General features: G+C 39.9%; 1 pseudogene; it reads right to left on the reverse strand.

Annotated features, from left to right (window-relative positions):
- Window positions 1-5,226: 5,226 nt before the first annotated feature.
- LOC139014460 (translationally-controlled tumor protein-like) lies at window positions 5,227-5,734 on the reverse strand (annotated as a pseudogene).
- Window positions 5,735-7,551: the final 1,817 nt, after the last annotated feature.

Raw genomic sequence — 7,551 nt, forward strand, 5'->3', positions numbered from 1 at the left:
TGATATAGGCTGAATAGTGTTCCCTACATATATTTATATTGAAATTGTAACCCAAGTATCTTGGAAAGTGACTGTATTTACAAAGGTGATGAAGTTAAAACAAGCTCATTAGGGTGGGTCCAAATCCAATATGACTGGTATTCTCCCAAGAAGAGTACACTTAGATGCAGACATGGAGAGAGGTGAGATGATGTGAAGGCATAACAGAGAGAAGACAGCCATCTCAAGTCAAGGGTAAGGGCCTGGTACAGATCCTTCCTTCTAGCTCTTAGAAAGAACCAACCAGCCAACAGCTTGATCTTGGACCTCTGCCCTCTAGAACTGTGAGAAAGTAAATCTCTGTTATTTATGCCCCCAGTCTGTAGTACTTTGTTCTGACCACCTATCAGACTAGTATAGCAGGGGTTGCTTATCCATGCTCTATGTGGTGTTAACTGGAACCGGCCATGTGGAAGCTGCCCCCTTTTTTTTTAATCCTCACCTGAGGATGTGTTTTTTTATTGATTTTTAGAGAGGAAGAGAGAAAGACAGACAGAGAAACATGGATGTGAGAGAGAAACATCAATTGGTTGCCTCCCATATGATCTGCAACCTAGATATGTGCCCTAACCAGGAGTCAAACCCCCAACATTTTGGGTGTATGGGATGATGCTGCAACCAACTGTGCCACCCTGCTAGGGCTATAGCTGCAATTTTTATGACCTAGCACAGAAGTCACACAGAGACATTTCTGCCACATTTTATCGATTAGAAGTGAATCATAAAGGCCAGTTCATATTCCATAAGAGAGGAATTAGAATATTTAACTTTTGATGGGCTGAGTCCAAAAATTTTCAGACATATTTTAAAATAAGTCTATTAGGCAAACCAATCAACATCCTTATTTGAGCAAGAGCCTCAGCAGACCAGTGGTCACAGCAGCTTGGACTCCTGTCATAACTCTTTCTACTTTATTCACATGAATACAGTTTATAGAAACGATACATTCGAAATATGTGCATCAGAGGAGTCATTGTATGTAGTCAGCAGAATCCACTGAACTGGACATTGTCTGATACTTAAAGCTAATACAAACTACATTCAATATAAAAACTTCAGCACTTTCAATTCAATTAATAGTGCTTACCCCAAACTGCTCTTGTAAAGTGCATCCCCATGTGATGTTTGAACCAGAGGATTACAGGAAATTCAGATAGAAATATGACCCCATCACATAAGATTGGTTGTTTACTTCTGCTGTTATAGTTTGATAATTAAATAAAAAATCAAAGTAGATGTAGCATTTCCTAGCCAATATGGATAATGATTAATAATAGTTTGCTAAGATGTTATGCATTGAACAAAAGTTTATGAATAGGAGACAATGCATCAGGGGCAGAGAATTGGAATCTGGTTGCGCAAGGAGATAAACTTGGAAGACTTGGGATATGTGCAACTTACCACTGGAGTAACTTCTCACAGCCACAGGGAAGCTTCTGGCGAGGGAAGGAAAAAGAACTCTCTTCATGCCACCTGAGGGCACCAGCTACTTCTCCATCTTTTCTCTAACCTTTCCCATACAAGTAATCCAGGTTAGCCAATTGGATAGTTTGAGATTACTCCATAAAGGCTGTGGCTATTTCCCTCATCAACCCAAATTCCTCTTTTCTATGACAGGAAGACTGAAAGTGACTATTCCCCAAGAGAGGCCTCCTACTTATTCTTCCATCAGGGGCACCTGCTCATGCCTACAAATCACTGGGACACCCCATCACTCTCAGGAAGCATAAATATTAATGGGTGTGTGGCCCAAGCACTGAGGGCCACATTGAGCTTATTATAACAAAGGAGATGGCAGCACGGCGATGGAAAACATCATTAGTGAGGCACGTGGTGTGTGCATTAAGCAGTGTTTTCACCACAGAGATAGATGGCTGGGGAATGCAAACTTGAGAAGTGAGAGCATCATGGGCACTCAACTGGCTTCAGACGCACAATCCTCAATTGCAAAAATCTCTTTTACTTGGTCTAAGTCTGACCCTTCTTTTCAACCTAGTATTGGTATAAAAATGGTGGCATCTTTGCTCTACTCCTTGTTTGAATCCATCTAAATAAGCAAAGAGGTCAATAGATAGAGGGAACACAACCCATCATCAATGAAGTAGGAACCTGCAATAGCATTATACCACAAACTACGAAAGAGTCCTAGCAAATGCCAAGAAAGCTAGACTGAGATGAGGGAGTAAGCCCACAGCTGACACATGCTGCCAAAGTCTGATAAGACTATGTATTTCACCCAGCTGGCATGGCTCAGTGGTTGAGCATTGACCTTTGAACCAGGAGGTTATGGTTCGATTCCCAGTTCGATTTTATTAATATGTCAATAAAAATTTATTAAAAAAGAATATGTATTTCCTCAAAAGTATTTGTCAACACCAAAAGGAACATATTAAAGATTCTCAGAGAGTCCAGTTTTGTGGACAGCACAGGAAAAAGGTAGGGAAGAAATAACATTTAAAAAAAATATATATTTTTATTGATTTCAGAGAGGAAGGGAGAGGGAGAGAGAGATAGAAACACCAATGATGAGAATCATTGATTGGCTGCCTCTTACATTGCCCCACACTGGGGATCGAGCCCACAACCTGGGCATGTGCCCTGACTGGGAATCGAACCATGACATCCTGGTTCATAGGTGAATGCTTAACCACTGAGCCACACCGGCTGGGCAGAAAGAAATATCTTGATGAACAGAGAAAGTATCCATTGCTTATAGTGAGGTCAGGAATGGAAAGGTAATTTAAAAAAATTGGTATGCTGGTAGTCTGCTTCTGTTGTTGCCTGAGAGTGATGAGGGATACACAGCCAGCAGCTGCTCATATCCAGAAGGTATGTACCCTAAAGAGCTTGCTGTGAATAGCACTGGTTGAGGAACACAAAACCAGAGAAAGCCTGTGCCCTTAGGGTAAGGAAATCAAAGCTACAGGGAAAGAGGGCTGGGAAATACAGAAATGGCAGGCTTGAGGTCATCCAACAAAATGAAATAGAAAAGCAAACTATAAATTTGCAAAGTTGATGGATATGGGAGACAAAGCAGACCCATATATTCATAATTAGTTTCTGAAGAAGAAAACAAGTGTTGGAAAATAAGTAAACAAGATATTTAATATAATCTTTTCCCCTGATGGGCTATCTGAGTTGTGCATACAAAGATGTCCGGAATGGGGTTCAACAAAAGTTGACAATTGTGATTTCTAGGCAGAAAGATATTTTTTTTTGTACTTTTGTGAATCATTTGAAAATGAGCATGTGCTTTAAAAGTCTAAATAAAAACACTATTCTAAAATCAATAAGCAAATGCATAGTGTTGGGGCCAGTTGACCCATGACTCCTTTCATCCCTGGCCTGCTTTTCCTCCTCTGCTCCACAGATGGTCACTCTATATGGAAGGTCATCTACATGTCTACAGATTGTCTGGTCTAAACCAGAGGCTAGGAAATGAGACCAATCATCTGGTGGTGTTGTATGCGCTCTTGCCTGCAATACATCCTTTCAGGCCAACCTCTCCTTGCCAAGGATGGGGCCAGAATTCAGAGATTACAATCACAACCCATTGTTAACTCTGAGATCAGAAAACAAATGCTGCCTACTTCACGCCAGCCAGCAAGGAGGGCTTGCAGAAGACATGTTCATATTTCCTTTTAAAAAATCACTGCATAGCTCTGCTAGGAAAACACTAAGCCTTCTGGCTGTGGAAATTTGGCTTATGGAACAAATGGCCTATTTGTTTGTTGTGTGCCTACTATGTGACAGGTACATCATTTCATTTAATCTTCATCAGAACCCTATGACATGCATATATCCCTTACCGGTGAGGAGACTGAAGTTCAGAGAGGGTAAGTCATCTAAAGTTACACAGCTACTAAGTGGCGGAGTTAAAACCAAAACCACATCTGTCTGGGAAACTAGAATCTCTTCTCAATAAAGGCTTGCAGACAAAAAGACTCTCTTCCCAGAAATTAAAGTTTGCAGGGCGAATCCTTTGGATTTTATGAGTCAAACCAATTTAAGAGCTACAGAAAGTGGGAAGAACTGACTTTGGTTGGTATTTTCAGAATTTCCTATAAATGTCAATTGAGAAGTATTGTGACACAGGAGCCAGTGACTAAGGGATTTGTCATGGCTTAAACCAATTTGCTGGGAGCCAGAGGACATGAGATAGGAAAACTTGGTGGACTGGCCTTGCATACCCATCTGTCTTTCTGCGGATGTCCAGATTCCAATGCTAAGTGGGATACATAGGCAGTATTTGTAACAATAAAAGCTGAAAATAAGCCTTAGTGTGCATCGGAGAGGGAATGGTTAAATAAACTGCAGCCATACCTATGCAGACATGGAAAAGAATAATATCAAGTCCTATGTGCTGATGTAGAATGATCTCCAGGCCATATAGGTAGGTAAAAAACAAACAAACAAAAAATAAAAACCCCCAAAACAAGATTCAGATCAGTATATTTTTATGCTCTCATTTATGTTAAAAATATATATTAGATTGAATGATATTACAATCCTGCTTTAGTAGGTAAAAAAATGTTTCAACAGTGGAAATTTCACTAAAAGGGGATGCATCCTGGGCAGGTGACTGGGGCCTAGAAGTCTGGGGTAAGGAGGACAGGGAATTTACTACCAAGAGCAAGTATCACTTTGTAAAATAAAAATAATAAAAAGAAAAACAAAATATACTTGACACCTTCAAACTGAGATTATAGCTTCCCCAATTTATGACCGTTTCTTGATCCAAATATTTAAAATTTGAGTCAGATTTTCATTAAATTCTGGTGTGACAAATGGGGTATATTTACTTTTCTATTTTGAGAACATTAAACAAAAAAGGATCATTTAATCACTGTACTGGTGAGAACATGGCATGGATTGGAGACGGGAGCAGATGTTCAAAAATGGAAGGAGGGAAGACAACACTGCACAGTTTTCTCTCTCTTTTCTGTATTCCTTTCCTGTGGTACAAACTTCTTTTGTTGTTCTTTTTTAATTTAAATTCATTTTATTTTTAGATGACCTACATGACATGTTCTTTTTAAAAACAATGTGTCTGCTCCAAATAAATCAGGGTCAAAATAAATGAAGAGCTCAAGATACCATCAGCCCCATTTGTGCTTGTCCTGGTGTGTGGATGAAAAGCAGCAGCCAGATGTGATGACAGGTGATAGATGCAAATCACCAAAGTTGTTAACATTGTTCCATTTCTAAACCACCCTTAAAGAAAATCATATATGGGGTCACCCCGTTCTCCCGGTCCAGCAGAGCAACCAGGCCATCTGGATTCATGTTTTCACCAATAAAGAACTGGTAGTTTTTGAAATTAGCAGGATGTGCTTCCTTTGTTCTATAGCCCCAGTCATAAAAGGCTCTACTCTTCAAGTCTCTGTTCTTCAAGTTTCCCTTCCATTGATTTCATGTAATCTCTGATGTAGTTCTTGTAGACTTCTTTATGAAGCTGATTTCCTGCAAAAGATGATTCACAATCATATCACCAGTGATTACTATGCCTTCAGTACCTTCCCTTTGGGCCTTCAGCAGAGGCATTTCCACCAATAAGCAAGTCAACAATGTTACCCTCTGTCCAACTGACCATCTTCCCCTTCACCATCAGGCACAGGCCATCTGTGATCTCTTGGATCTTGTAGATGTCAGAGAACATCTCATCATGGCTGATGAGGTCACAGTAGGTGATCATAATGGCAGTTGGAAAAGATGACAAAACTGGTGGTAGCAGGGACCCAGAACTTTGAGCAAGCGCTATGTCAAGCGGCACTGGGGAGGTGGGGGGAGGAGGGAGAGGAACCTCTGATTTTTTTAAAAGAGAAGATATGATGCAAGATGACAGCAGATATAGTAAGACCAACAACAATGGTCAAACAGACCTCCACCTCGTTGGGTCAGAGAAAAAATATGGTTTAGATTCAGTGATTTTGTTAGATTATAAAGATGGCCAACTGTTGGGGTCAAAATGCCTGTGGCTTAATTTGTCAGTTATACAAATTCAGCTTTTGAGAATATTTGGGAATCAAAGAGGGGCTGTGATACTTTAACATAAACTAAAGTGATCTCAGAAGAATAGTTACCTCCATAGAGAATTCTAGCCCTAGAAAGGATAATATCTATGGTGGATTAATTACAGGAATGGCCCTCATTTGTGTATGTCTCCTTATTGTGCCTTTGGGGTTTTGTCACACTGACTGTAGGCTTGGTCATGTAACTTGCTTTGGGCAATGGGGCAGTAGCAAATGTCGTGTAAGCAGAGACATGAGAAGCATTTCAGTACTGGCCCTCCTCTCATTGCTCTTGAGATCCTGCCGAGCTACCATGTTAAATAAGCCTGGTAAAGGTTGAGAGACTACACACACTGAGATGAGCCATCCCAGCTGAGTCATCTTACATCAGCCAGTCCCCAGCAGACCTGGCAACTGAAAGCAGACACATGAGTGTGCCCAGCCAACATCAACTGCGTCTAGTCCAAATAGGCAGAATCATCCAGCTGAGCCCACCAAAAACTGCCATTTCTTAGGATAGTGACTAAACAAAAGATGGTTGTTTGAGCTATTATATTTTGGGCTAGTTTATAATGTAGCAGTATCTATCTGCTACAACATCCTTGCTTTTTAATATTTGATATAAAAATAATGTACTTCTTTCTAACTAATCCAATCAACGCTTGAATATCTAAATAAATGGAGAATAAGGACATGATGGAAAATAAAAATGCGCTAACAATCCCAAATTCTAAAATCTGTTGAAAAACTTTTGGAGATGGGTGGTGATGATGGTGGGACAACAACCAGAATATACTTAATGCCACTGAAATGCACACTTAACAATAGTTGCAGCGGTAAAGTTTATGTTATATATATTTGACCACAATTAAGAAAACAAAAACAATTATATTATCTGTTACTAGCTTCAACTTGATTCTTCATTCTGGCCTGAATCAAGTAAAATAATAATAATAATAATAATAATAATAATAATACAGGACTTCTGTGGGTCTGATTTTACCCATTGTTCCTCCTTTGCCATGGGTGCTAATGAGCAGTGAAAGGAAAAAGGCAGCAGCTGTGGGGGAGGGGGAGAAACAAGAGATCTGGATAATCAGTTTCTGGTTAATGAGTGAACTAGCACCAGGGGTCTACCATAGGTGAATACTTTTCTCTCCTGCAGTCTTTTGATCAGTCTGAATCATAATCAGTTAAGACATGCTGTGGCTCCTCAGTTATGCACATTCAATGCTTACTTTAGCTGTATACTCCAAAGCAATATGTGACAAACTCTAAAGAATAAATCTTGTTTTTGAAAAATAATGTGTACTCTGCCTACTTCTAAAAATGAATTTGATGTGGTAGAAAGTCTACTATGGTAGAGACAGGAAGGGATGTTTGTATCAGGAGCTGGTGGTTAGATGCTTCTAGTACCCACTATATTCCCATGACCTACCATGGAGGTATCCTGTGGAGAGAGTCTGAACATACCAATGGCTTTCTGTGTCTTTCTTGGTGG

The sequence above is a fragment of the Myotis yumanensis genome, unplaced genomic scaffold, assembly GCF_028538775.1.
Source record: "Myotis yumanensis isolate MYYU_CA2020_CCGP unplaced genomic scaffold, mMyoYum1.0.hap1 SCAF_7, whole genome shotgun sequence".
In the NCBI taxonomy this organism is placed as follows: domain Eukaryota; kingdom Metazoa; phylum Chordata; class Mammalia; order Chiroptera; family Vespertilionidae; genus Myotis; species Myotis yumanensis.